Here is a 13,417-nt window from a genome sequence, read left to right on the forward strand (position 1 = left end):
GTGCCCAATGAATGTTCATTACACATGGACTACAGGTAAAGGAAAAACCACCTCACCATATAGATAAGAACATGAAGGTCCAAAAAGGAGAAGCGAGTTGCCTCTGGCCGAGCAGAACTTCACTGAGAGCAGAGCCAAGACCAAAGGCTGACGATGGCGCTTTGTCGATCGGTGGACCTGTAATTTGAGGGATCAGCCCTGAATCACTAGATACAAGCAAGGCGAGCGTTAGGACTCTTGAATCCATATTTAGTGTTATGATAAACACCCTCTCCTCACTTTGAGGCCCACCTTCTAGTCAGTACCACTACCGTGTCACCCAGAGATGCCCAGCGTGGTGCCTTCGTCTGGGTTCAGATGCACTGTGGTTATAGGGTCTCATAGAAAAACAGCAACAATACTAATAGTAACAATAGTGGCCAAAAATTGCTGATTGCTTAGTATTGTCTTTACACATATTACTTCATTTCACCCTCCCAGCCACTTCTGGTTAGGTACCATTAGTAGCCACAATGCAGAGACCAGATTGAGGCTTAGGGAGATCTAGTAACTTGCCCAAGGCTCTGCAAGGATTAGAGGTAAAGCCAAAAATGCATTCCTCCATTCTTGACTCCACAGTGTACTATGCCACAGTTCAGAGCATGAGACTTAAGCGTCAGCAGGACCTAGGTGAGTATTCTAGGGCTACCATTTTGCCAGCCACATGTCTTGACTTTGTGACTTCTAACTGCAATATGCTTATCCGTAAAATGGAGATAGTAATAACTACCCATGAAAAATGCTGTCATCTTTTCAATAGCCATTGCCTAGCCATTACCTAGTACCTTGGTAGGTTCAGGTGGTAGGAAGGAGGCCCCAGATCTCAGGGAAGACAGGCCCCAATCCCAGCCTTACAAGATGAATTGAGATTGATTTAAACCAGATATGGCAGTGGTAGGCATGTTATGTAGTTCTGTTAGGGGTATAATGCTAGGGAGGGGTTGGTTCTCTTTCCAAATAAAAAGATAAAGCCAATCATGGAAGAAGCCTGTTCTTATCCTTTCTTGATGTCTAGATGTTGGAAATGATACCTGGAGGTGCAGCAGCCATATTGCAAGCATGAGGTGACAAGACAGCAGACTAAAATGGTGGCACAAAAAGGATAGGAAGAGCCTGGATCTTAGCACTGTTCAGCTGTTCTACCAACTAAGACAGAAGGCTACTGCTAGATTTCTTATTACTGAAACAATTCCTACTTGTTTATGCCACTCTAAGTTGAATTGTCTTTTATTTGAAGCTGAAATCATTTCTAATAGAGATACAGATTTCTACCAAAAAACAGTCTTGGGCACCTTACCATGGTAGTGAAGAACCCAATTTCTCAAGCCAGCATTCCTGGGTACTACTCAGAGATCTGCCACGTACTGGCTGTTTGACTAGGACAAGTCACTTAGCTTCTCTGTGACTCAGTGTCCTCATCTGTAAAATGCTCAAAAAATGCTCAATAAATTGAGTATTGAATGAAGGATAATAGGACTTACTTCAAAGGATCATTATGAGCATTACATGACTAAATGTTTTATAAAAGGATTAGAACATTGCCTGACATATAGTGAGTGGTTATATACATGTTTGTCAAAAAAAAACAAAGAAAAGTAGTCACTATTCTAGGCTTGAGTTTGCACCTCATGTGATCATTGGGCTACTTACGGTGTTTAAGCAGAACCATGGCCCTGTCACCACCAAGATTCATAGAGCATGAAACTCCCCTCAAAGTCTGTCTCGAAGCAGCCACGGTGGTGGTTTCTTTTTGACAGAAAGGCCCCTTAGAGAACGTGGACTCGTAAAGGGGGAGGGGCTGTGACTACCAAGTCGTGTCATGGAGGGAATGACCAAAATACCCAAACTTACCCATGCAAATGGGTGTGGGTCTCCCCTGACAGCCCTTTTAGAAGTGTCTAGACTTTTCTGAACTCCGTTTTAAAAGGGTCTTTCCAGCCAGGGCCTCATTCTTTTGAATCTTCTCACATCTTTCTCACCAGGGGTGGGGAGGGTGGGGGTGGCAAGGATGGGGTAATGCCTGGTCCCAGGCCATTTTATGCCACGAGGTACGAGACCCCCGGCTCGTGTGTGTCGGTGCTGGTTTGACATGGGTCTCTCTCACTTCCTACTACCCATACTGCCACCCTCTGTAGAAATCAGATCTGAATGTGGGCTACAATTAAGCATTTTTTGGATATATACCTTGTTTGTGAGGTTAAAGGATCAACTGGTACATGTGTCCATGACTAAATCCTGTGGAATCTTCCTTCAAAATATATGTGCGTCCCACTTCTCACCCTCTCCATCCATGACAGTACAGACAAAGCCACCCCAAGCTTTTGCCTGGTTCACTACAGGAGACTGCCTCCTAACTGGTCTTTCTGTTTCTACCCTATCCTTCCTTCTCCCTCAGCCACCAGGAAGATCCTTTAAAAATGTAAACCAAATCATGGGACTTACCTGCTCAAAACCCCCAGTAGAGTCCCATCTGTTAAAATAAAATCTGAAGTCCTCTTGTGCCCTGTATGGCCCTCCCCAAGTGGGCTGTAGGCCTTGTCTCCTGCCACTTTCCTGCTTGCTCACCCTGCTGTCCCCACTGGTCACGTTGCAGTAGGCCAAACAGAGCCCCCGCTGGCCGGAGGGCCTTAGCACGGAATGCTTCCCTTTTCTGGAATGCCCTTTCCCCTACATGCCTCCCTGGCTCATCTCCTTACTTCATGCAAATCCCTGCTCAGAAGTCCACTCCCAGAGAGGCCCTCTCTGACCACCCTGACCACCCCTTCTAACACGGCTTACCCCACCCCTCATTTTCTGTCATTGTCCACCGTTCTTATGACTTGGTGACTTGTTTAAAAACAGATTTGATGACTTTTTTAGATCCCCAGTCAGAATATAAACCCTATGAAGAAAGAGGCATTTTTTGTTCATTCAGGTAGTCACAGAACCCAGAACATTTTGAAATTGGTGCCCAGTAAATATTAAACCAGATAAAGCATTTTTCTGGATAGAAATAAGGAATGTCTGGCAAAGTTCTAAGGCCAGTGTGCCTTGTGAGACTACCAAGCTGGCCCTGATCCGTGTCCTGGAAAGCTCTAGATGAACCATGGGAGCAATACCACATCAGTGTTTAATGTCCCAGAGTGAATATTTTGAAAGTAAATGTGCAGGGATTGGGTGATTCCTCCTGCATGTGTTAAAAATCTTCGTCATGTTTAGATCTTTTTCTCCCTTCCTTTGCTCCGGGTACCAGAGGAGCAATCCAGCCCACATGGTGTCTTGGCATCGGTCAGACCAGGGCTCTTATCTGCAATGGTTTAAAAACATAATGGCCCCATCCTTTGACATTCTTCCCATTGAAAAATGGGATTTATATCTTTTCCTTGAGTCTTGGTGATTGCTTCAAGCAGTAGCACACTAAAGGTCATGTAGCTCTCTCTCCAGCTTTCCTCACGTGCTCATTCGGGGGACGACCGAGACTGCCTTGCTAAGGAAGCCATGTGTAGGTGCATCCGTCTGTGGTCTCAGCTGAGCCCCCAGCTGGAGCCCAGCGTTGGCTTGTAGCCACGCAAGCTACCATTTTGGACGTTTAGACCATTTACACTTTCCAATGACCACAGCCCAGCCCACATCTGACTACAAGGGCATGGGAAACCCCAGTGAGAGCCGCCAGTCAAGCCCCTCCCAAATTCCTGACCAAAAGCTCCTGAGTAACAGAGAATGATTGTTGTTTTATGACGCTAAGCTTTGTGGTAATTTGTTCTTAGCCCGAGTAAGCAGAACTCCACCCTGACCCCTCCTCCTACCTACCAGGCCGATTCCAGCAAGTGTCCTTTACCTCTCGGCCATCAGGTTTCTCATGGGTAAGTTAGGCACAGTATTTATGCTGTTGTTGTTAAGAGCCAAAGCAAGTTTTGTTTGAAACGTAGCATGGTTCTCAGTATATACTGTATTTCCTCAAATCTAAGGTGCCATCAATTATATAACTCACAGATTAATTTATGTGCCGCAGAGAAAGAAACAAATGCCTCCAGTTAAACTACTGAATCACGCTGGTTGTAAGATGCATACCTATTTTGGAGATGTTGAAACTTGTAAAGGTATGTATCTTAGGATGTTTGATTTAAAGAGTGATTAACACCAACACCTAGTTAAGCCCAGGCATGGAACATGGCCCCCAAATTTGAGTTTGTGAGGAATGAACAGGGAGCTTAAAGGAAATGTGTCTTTGTGTGAAAGTCTCTAATCTGTCATCCTATTTTCCACAATAAAACACAAAGATCAACAGAGACAGCCTTGTGGTTCAGGCAGAAAGTTCCTTCCTCAAGCCTCTGTCAAATGGTTAGAATTCAAATGATACCTTATCACAGTTATTTAGAAGAAATGTATTTTGCAAGAGAGATGAAGTCAGATCCCTAAATTGGATGAGTTTAGTGGAATTCCACCCCATCTCTCATAACAGTAATAGACCAAGCCCCACTTCTCTTCAGTTTCTGAGTCTTCTCTTTTTCTGGACATTAACTAGTAGTTCTGTGAGAGACAAAAGGGGTCTGGGCAATGAACAGAGGGATGGCAGGGGGGACCCTGGCTACATCTAGGGCAGCAGGAAGACAAAGAAGCATCAGAATACCAGCAGGGGTGAGCCAAGCCTCTGTGTGGAGTACCCTGTTTAGCCAGTACAGCCACCCAGACTGTTGGTATGTTGGCCCTCATTTGAAAGGTAAGTCCCCTTCAGGACCACAGAGGTTAAGTCCGTTGCTCAAAGTCGCCCACCTTTGTATTAGGTCAGCTTAGGCCATTAGACTCAGGGCTTGTGCTCTTCCCCACTGTGCTGTGCTGAGGAGAATGTTTGCAAAGACGTGGGAGTGAGTTCATGTGAGTCTCCAGCCCAGCGCGCTGAGCACAGCCGCCCTTGCAGCCCGACCTGAACAGGGAGTTGCTTGCAATACCTCCTTGCGGTGGGAGTGTCCCACGCGTGAGGCTCCTCCTACCTCCTCCTCTTCTTGGTGAGAACCAACACATCCTTTAGGGCACAGCTCGAATGTTCCTGCAGGGAGATTCCTGGCTGCCCTTGGCCCCAGTGCGCTGTTCCCAGGGGCTCGGCTGGTCCTCCTGGTGGTGGTGGTACTGGTTTCTGCTGTCACTCCAATAAAACCGATCTTTCCTGAAGCTCTGGAGTTAGACTGAGTTGGAATCCCACCTCTTGTGTCCTTGGCCATTAATTTTCATATCTGCAAAATGGAAATAACTTTAAAGTATCTGTTTCCCAGGAGTGTCATGACAATTTAATGTGTTAGCTTGGATCACAGGAAATGGGTTCTGTATCATTTGAGATCATGGGAGATGCCCCTGCTCAGCATCTTCACACCTCATCTCACTGAGCCCTCCCCCGACCCTCTGAAGTGGGTTCTCATCATCCCCATTTTACAGACAGGGAAATTGAGAGAAGCCCTGTGCCCATGGCCCCATGGCAGGAATGTGACAAAACTGACCTCTAATCTTACTTTTTGAAACTGCCCTTTCTTGATGAGATCCCAGTGGAAACCTTCTATGGACTGAGTTCTGAGGAAATTTTGTCACGTACAAACCTCTTCAGGTATGCTTTAATTAGGGTCTTAATTTTCCCCTCATTCTCATCTGGGAGAGCTTTCTCCTAATCGGTAGGAAATGAGGCCACAACCAGCTTGTCTCAGTAAAGTGTTGCTGTTTACACGTCGCACATTCCTGCAGTACCAGGCTCTACCTCCTGGCTTTTATAGGTAGCGCGTTATCAGCACTACATTGCCCATTTATATAATGAGCCAAAAACACGGATCAGATTATTGACCTTGAAAAACTAAAGCAAACCCTTAAACCAAATTCAGATCCTGCTTCGTCCCCCAATCCAAAGACTGTCAGGGCCACAGTTGCCATTTACCTCGAATGACCTGGTCTGTTGAGTTGGTTTCTGGTTGAATGTGTGGCCGTCTGGAAACCCTCTGGCTGTCTGGAAACCCTCTACAGTGGCAGGCGGAGGAAGGCAGGCATTTTTTGATGCACTTCCTCCATTGTTTCCCTCAAGCGGTGTCAGTTAAACTCCCTAAACAAAATGAAGATGATTTGATGTGCCAAAGAACCGTTGTGAGTGAATAGAGCAAGACCCATCACCAGATGGAGCCCCGTGCAGTCCCTCAAGTGGAGAGTGGGCTGGGACCCCATCTTGGCCGAGATCTTCCTGAGTGTAGATCTGGTGAAAGCTGGGGGACCCAGTGGGGGCTCTGGGGCTGGCTCATTCATTAGCCCAGCTTACTGTCCAGGCAAGGCAGGCAGGGCACGCTCAGGGCTGCAGCCGGAACCTTGGCAGGTAGGCAGCCTTTCCGTTTAGTAGCAGCAGAGGAATGCTGACTGTGGTAGAGAAAGACATTGGGGAAGAATTATTGAGGACCTACTCTGTGTCAAGCACTGAGAGAGTTTGTTCAAGTATTTGGGGATTTTCTGCCTATCTACTCTTGCTAACTTCTAGTTTATTTCCATCATCCTCAGAGATGTGAGACTGCAATTCTTTGAAATGTATTGAGACTAATTTTTTGTCCTGCATACATCTGGCTTGGGGAATGCTATACATGCACTTGGAATGAACATGTGCTCTCAGGTTTGGGGTGCAGTGGTCCCAGCCAGCATTTGTGACAGGCGCCTACTCCTCTATAGAGCAGAGCAGTATTGCTGCAGCCCACCCAGGAGGGGAAGGAAGCTGTAGGTGTGGGGGAGAGGGCACGGCCAGGCTCTGACCCCAGCAGGCAGACGCTGTGCCAGCTTGTTCTCCATGTGGCCCAAATAAGAAGAAAAGGCCAGGAACTCTGAACAGACCTCTGAGGCCAAGAGAAAAATGTCTGGGGATTTGCGGGAGGAGGGAAATGGACCCATGAAAATGGGGAGAGAAGCTGTGGGCTGGAAAAGTCTTTCTCCGCAACTGCTCCCTCTCTTCTCCTCAGGCATTTAGCAAATAATTATCCGAGACTTGTTCTTCCTAGTTGCTGTTGAGATGCGCGGATATAAGAATTCAGCATTGCCCCCGCCCTCCCAGACGCTGCAGAGAATGACACAGGTGATTATGCTGCAGAGTAAGGGCCATAATCGGGAAGGTATGTGCATATCAGAACAGTCCTTGATTTGTTTCTCCCGCTTGGTCAGTGGCACAGATTTACAGGTAAAACAGAAGGTTTCCACAGGGAAGCTGAAAGGTGGAGACAACACAGTCCCATCTGTGAGCCTCTCAGAAGCCTGTAGGAAAGAATTTCATGAAGGGCAAGGAAATGTGAGTTCCTGGGGCCCAGAGCCAGGACCAGAGAGCTTTGGAACGTGTTTTTTTTTTTTTTTTTGGTGCCACGGACCCTTTTGAGAAACTGGGGTGGCTCTGGATGCCTTTGTAGAATAGTGCTTTAAAAATGCACATAATAAAACACTGAGGATCGCAAAGGACACCAATTATGTGGAGATGCATTCTCTGTATGGACCTCCTTCCTCCTCCCCGGGAGAGGAGGTCTGGAGGTTTATATGGATTTATAGAATGGTTTGCAGACAAGGAACAAAAATCTTTTTCTGAAGTTGGTGATTCTGTGTTTATGGAATTGGTCACCTCCACGGAGGGCCTGACTGAGTATCCTCCTTTCCAGTAGGTTCAGGCAACTCCATGTAAGACTGGCTTCACCTGCCTTTGTTTATTCACAGGATTGTGTGCCCAGGCTTCTGCAGAATAACTGCATTGATGCAGCTGAATTTTCCACCTGTTCAGTGTCCCTTGTGTTCCCTGGGTGAAAGGAGTATACTGACCTAGCAAGGAAGGAGGGTGGTGGAGAAAGGCGAAGGCTGACTTTGATGGGGAGGGAGAAGCCATGCGGCTGGGCGATCTTCGGGAGCCTTTGGGATCACTTGGTAGGTTTGGCAGCTCTAGTCTGGAGCATTTCACCCAGAAGGATGAGGGACTCCATGGGAGCTGAAGAGAAGCTGGGGTTCAGAGAGGGTGCACGCCATACTCTAGGAGGTGGCAGAGCCTGTGGCATCTGGGAGACCAAACACCAATTATGAGGGAACTGCTGGCAGCCACTCTGCTCCTGTCTTCCATCCTCGTAACTTACCACCAGGGATCCATATTTTACCTGTGAGACAATAGGACCTGAGCATGGTTAATCCAAGATCTCCCAGCTCCACTTGGAAGGGATGGAGCCAAGATCTGATGCTCATGACGCTGGGCTCTGAGCTCAGTCTCTCCCATGGCCACATGCCCAGCTGCCTCCTCACAGCATGGAGGCCGTGATGTAGCCCCTGGAATGGGCTGCCTGGGTTCAAATCTCACCCCACCGTCGAACAGTACAATGATCTGAGGTGAAGTTCCTGACCTTGAGCTGCCTCATCTATAAAATGGGATGATTTTGTTACCTACCTCAAGGACTTTTCTTGATGATTTAAGAGACAGTGCATTTAGAGCCTCAGCACACGTGTCTGCCATGTAAGTGCTCCGTGAACGTCGGTTGCTGGTATGATCAGCCCAGCAGGAGGAGGAACGTCATGGGGCCTCTCGTATGCAAGCCTCCTGGACTCCTCTGACCTGCTCCCCTGGCAGGCATTCATGAGTTTGTTTTTCTGGTAAGAAGGTTGCCCTGGTGTTCCCGAGTGATCTGGCAGGGCTGAGACTTTTAGACAAGCCTGCACACCCTGCCAAGTTCAGCATTTGCCTTGGCAGCCTGCTGGGCCTGTGCCACTGTGAGAGAACCACGACCCTTCAGCCTGCTTTCTGGCTTGGAAAGCCTGACCTTTATTCAGAATAATCCTCCGGTCTCCCGTGTCAATACACACCGGCGCCCCCACTCCCTCCCCAAGCGTGTCCTTCATTTTCTTACCTGGGGAGAGAGGGTCTCCCAGACAGCTGCTTATCCTTCATCTCTCTGTCCAGCTCTCTGTCCCCAGTGGGGTTTCTCAGACAGTAGCAGGTGCGCAGTAGGGACATGGAGGTGTCTGGGAACAAGGGTTCTGGCCTAAAACAGCTTGGGTTTGATCCAGGCTGGCTACTCAGTGCAGAACAGAACAGTTGCTCTGTGCTTCAGGTTCCCTGTTGGCATGACATACAATATCACACATCTGTACACTTACATGTACGTATAGTGCATGAGAGCTTTCCATCCGGTGGTGAGGATTTGGTGGTTAAACAGGATAAGTCATGGAAACACATCACAAGTGCCCAGTGTTAATCATTAATTATTACTAATCAATGCTATTGGGAATAGCCATCAAAGGAAAAGTCAGGGTGCGTCCTCAATCGAGGCTTTGGGCCTCTGGGTCTCAGGCTCTGCATTGTGAAGCAGGACTGTGAGGATCAGAATGCAAGAGGGGCTTGAGAAGACAGGGGTCCCAGAGGCCCTGCCTGCTCAGCCCAAGCCTGAGCTTTAAGTCTGGAGTGCACCTGCCCCCTCCATCTTACCTGTTGAGGCTGGAGGGAGGGCTTGGGGGACCCTCCCAGCACTAGGGACTGCAGACTTGCAGGCTGAGACGAGCAGCTGACAATAGTTCCTCAGTGACGTTGAATTTTATTTTTCTCCTTCCTTTTGAAAGCCCTTTCCAACATCTTCAGAAAGCACAGCCTTGTGTTCCTAACCTAAGGCACTGGCTTCTGTGTAACTGTCACAGCAGAATGACTCCCAGGAGGCCCCAGCTTCCTGGACCTCAGCCCCTTGCCCCAGCAGGTGTCTCTGGCCTTCCTTGGGCCAGCCAGCCAGCCCACCTTCCCACTGTGTGCGGCAGCTGGCCACTCGCAGCCTTCCGGGACCCTCACAGCCCCCCTCACCCTCACCCTCCTCCCTCACCCTCACAGTCCCCCCTCACCCTTTCACAGCCTCCCAGCCCCCTTTCTGGGACCTTGCTCCCAGGATGCCCCATCTCTGATGACTCAAATGCTGCTCAGTCCAAAATCTTCCACTGAGCTTTTCCCATTGGCCCTATTTGGAACAATATACCTATTTTTCAACCTTAAAATCTCTCTTTTTCAGCTTTGTCAATTTGGTTCATTTTAGTTATTTGCTGCCGGATTTCGTAAGAAAGATCTCACCCTACAATGCCTAAGCAGCTGAGACAATGGAAAGAGCATGGTTTCCTTCCACAACTTGTTCTCTTGTCTGTAAAAATGGGAATAACCATTGCAAACAAACAACCCTCAAAGCTGTAAAGAGGCTCTTGATATGAACACCTCCTACCACAGGATTTTGCACATTTTAAAGGATCAGTCAATGAATGAATGACTGAATGAAAGCTTTCGCAGTTCTCCTGGCAATTGTCACACACAGACAGGCTTTTGCTACGATCCACATGCCTCTAGGAATTCTACACCAGTAGCTTGCACACCTAGATTCTGGGTTAAACTCCCAGGCCTGCCACTTGAGCAGCTGTGATGAAGGCATGTGCCGAACCTTCCTGCACTGCTGTGACATCATCTAGGGCAGGAGTCAGCAAACCATGACTTGCGGGCCACATCCAACCTACTGCCGCTTTTGTGTAGCCACAAAGGAAGATGGAACATTACATTTTCAAGTATTTTCTACAATTTACATTTTGAATGCACATTTTAAATGGAAACATAAGCTAAATGGAAGTGTTAATAATTTTGAAAACAAAATCAAAAGAAGAATATTTCATAATGGGTAAACATTATAGGAAGTTCAGACTTCAGTGTGTATGAATAAAGTTTTATCAACATACCACCATCATCCTTCATTTATGTGTTGTCTGTACAGCTGCAGGCAGCGTGTACAGAGCTTTTACTCTGTAATGGCATATTTGAGGGCTCGTTACAGAGACTGAGTGGCCCACAGAAAAAAAAATATCTACCACCAGCCCTTTGCAGAGAGGTTTGCCAATCCCTGGTCTATGAAACAGGAGCAGCCTATGGCCCTGTGTGTGGATAAAATGTTCACTGGGTGTCCAGCACCAAATGGAAATTCAAGAAAATGACATTCTTCCGCTCTGTTTACCTTCCTCGCTTAATCTCTTTTTATTTTATAGAGAGTTCTTTTATTTCGGGATCCACGCCACCTAAAACCATAAGAAGAGGCCGGCAGGCTGACTAGCGCTCTTCCCCGCACAGATGGGGCCTTCCGAGAGCCGGCTCCGTCCTCCTGCTCTTTGGCCTGCCCCAGGCTGAGCTGCGGGGCTGCTGCGGGAGGGCCTGGGGTGGGACCGCTGCGTCCTCTGCCATGTCTGGGTCCCAGGTTTGGTGGGGGTAGTTCTGGGGGTGCTGCCCTAGCACTGCATCATGTCTTGCTTCGGGTGTTGGAATTGGGGTCCGTGATGCACAGAAGGTGCCTGCAGCCACTGTTCAGCTGGGCTCAGGATGACTGCTTGGTGAATGCAGCCTCTGGTGTAGCATTGAGGGTCTTGATTTTAACTGGAGGGATGGTGTGGAGTCGTGGATAGAACTGAGATTTGGGCTCTCGTCTGGAATCCCAGCTCTGACCCCCACAATCTCTGGGATGTTCGCTCTTTGTGCCTCTTTTCTTCATCTGAAAAGTGAGGGTGATAGTTCTCCTAAGGAGGTGTATAGACAGGGTTCCCCATCATGTAAGCTCAGGGAGAAAAGGGTTTTATTTTTTCCTGACTGAAGGCCCATGCCTGGAACAGTATCCTGCCTGTGGTAAGCACACAGCAAGCGCCTATTATTGAAAGGAGATAAAATATGGGGAGAGCCTGCCACGTGATCAATTCTCATCACGTAGTGATACATAGATAAATTAGATGCACACACACACATACACTGATATATAGATCAATTCTCATTATTCTCCTATCACTGTGCCTGTTCTAAACCAGGAATCAGCACACTATGGCTCACACACCAAGGCTGGCCCACCACTTGCTTTTGGAAATAAAGTTTTATCGCAACACAGCTACACGCATTCATTTATATACTGTCCAGGACTGCTTTCCTGCTGCAGTGGTGGACTTGAGCAGGTGTGAGAGAAACATGTAGCCCGCAAAGCTGAAAATATATACTCTCTGGTTTTTTACAGCTAATCTTTGTGGCTCTTGCTCTGCAATCAAGGTATCCTTGTCGTTCGGTGACCACAGATTTCATTTTCCCCTGATGGCAGGTGTGCGGGCAGTTACAAGTTGAAAACAGCAGCTAGCTTGAGGGACAGATTCTCAGTGATGTCTCAGATATTTAGTTTTTCTTTGACGTAATTGCCCCACTCTGTTCCAACATGGTCAGAACCGACTTTTCCGTGCCCTCCTGTTCTCATGTATAAGGTGGTGTTACTTTCATTTCTGTGTAAAAAGAACCTCAGCCACCTGTCCATTGCTCGCATATTCATTAGGGATCGATTGGCCACATAGCTGCAACAAGTCTAGCCTAGGGAACCACTCAGGAGATGAGTCAAGATAAAAGATACTGCTTACTGTATGGTATCAGTGGCTAGGATGCCGACAAGGAGCAGGAATCTGGGGCACAGAGTGAGCAGGTTTCTGACTCACTCTTCCCATGTGATGAACGGAATGACCTTGGACACCTTAGGGAGCCTCAGCTTCCATTTTCCAATCTGTAAGATAGCAACAATTATGCTCACCATGATAGGTTGTTGTGAAGGTTAAATAAGATAATGTATCAGGTACCCAAAACATAGTAAATACTCAGCCATTCTTACAATAAAACTGGTCCTTATTTCTCACTTGGGGAGAGAGACTCAGAGATCTCTGCTACAGGCTGACACTCCTGTGATGGTCAGGGATCACAGGTAGGAGCCTCACGGGACCTTGGTTTCTGTGAGGTGCTCACTGAGATCTTCCTGGACTTAGCAGAGTTTATCAAGGGCTCCCTGTCCACTGTGCCAGGGGAGCAGTGTGGGTGGGGCCACTGCCATGCTACCATTTTATAGTCAGGTCTTTCTCTTCCTTTCCCTCCAGGAGGACAGAACCGTCCAGGTTCCCAGGTTCCTAAGCCCCTGTGAGGGGACCACCCAGGAGCCATGGAAGGCTGAGTTCACCAAGGCATGTGCATCCTTGTGACCGGGACTGGAGCCCAGCTCTGAGCTGGCAAAGGTGCCAGCTGCCAGCCAGGGTTTCCAGGTGTAGAGCCTGGTCCCTTCTGTGTTCTCCAGGGCTCAGAACAGCACCTGGAACATAGTAAATGCTGCACGAATGTTTGCTGGAAGAATGAATGGTCACCCCTGTGAATGACACCTACCTGCTGTCCCCAGACACTCCAGATACCAGTGGGTGAGCCCCAGGCTCAGAGCGAGAGTGCCACAGCAGCCCTGCCAGACCCTCCCCAGGCCTCCAGTCTTGTTGCATTTCCTCTGCCTGGACCTGTTCTGGCTCCTCGTCACCCCTGGACCCATGGCTCTTCCCAATTCAGTCCCTAGCGCAGCCCTTCCAGGTG

At 48.2% G+C, this 13,417-nt stretch overlaps 1 long non-coding RNA gene across 1 annotated transcript in view; it reads left to right on the forward strand.

Moving 5' to 3' along the window:
- Positions 1-2,076: 2,076 nt before the first annotated feature.
- Positions 2,077-13,417, forward strand: part of LOC108400019 (uncharacterized) — a 143,463-nt gene continuing 132,122 nt past the window's right edge. The window contains exons 1-3 of the long non-coding RNA XR_012128522.1: positions 2,077-3,881; positions 4,031-4,118; positions 12,943-13,077. This is a non-coding gene — a long non-coding RNA (uncharacterized lncRNA). The remainder of the gene's footprint in view (positions 3,882-4,030; positions 4,119-12,942; positions 13,078-13,417) is intronic.

Source organism: Manis javanica, chromosome 2 (assembly GCF_040802235.1).
Source record: "Manis javanica isolate MJ-LG chromosome 2, MJ_LKY, whole genome shotgun sequence".
NCBI classification, from domain to species: Eukaryota; Metazoa; Chordata; class Mammalia; order Pholidota; family Manidae; genus Manis; species Manis javanica.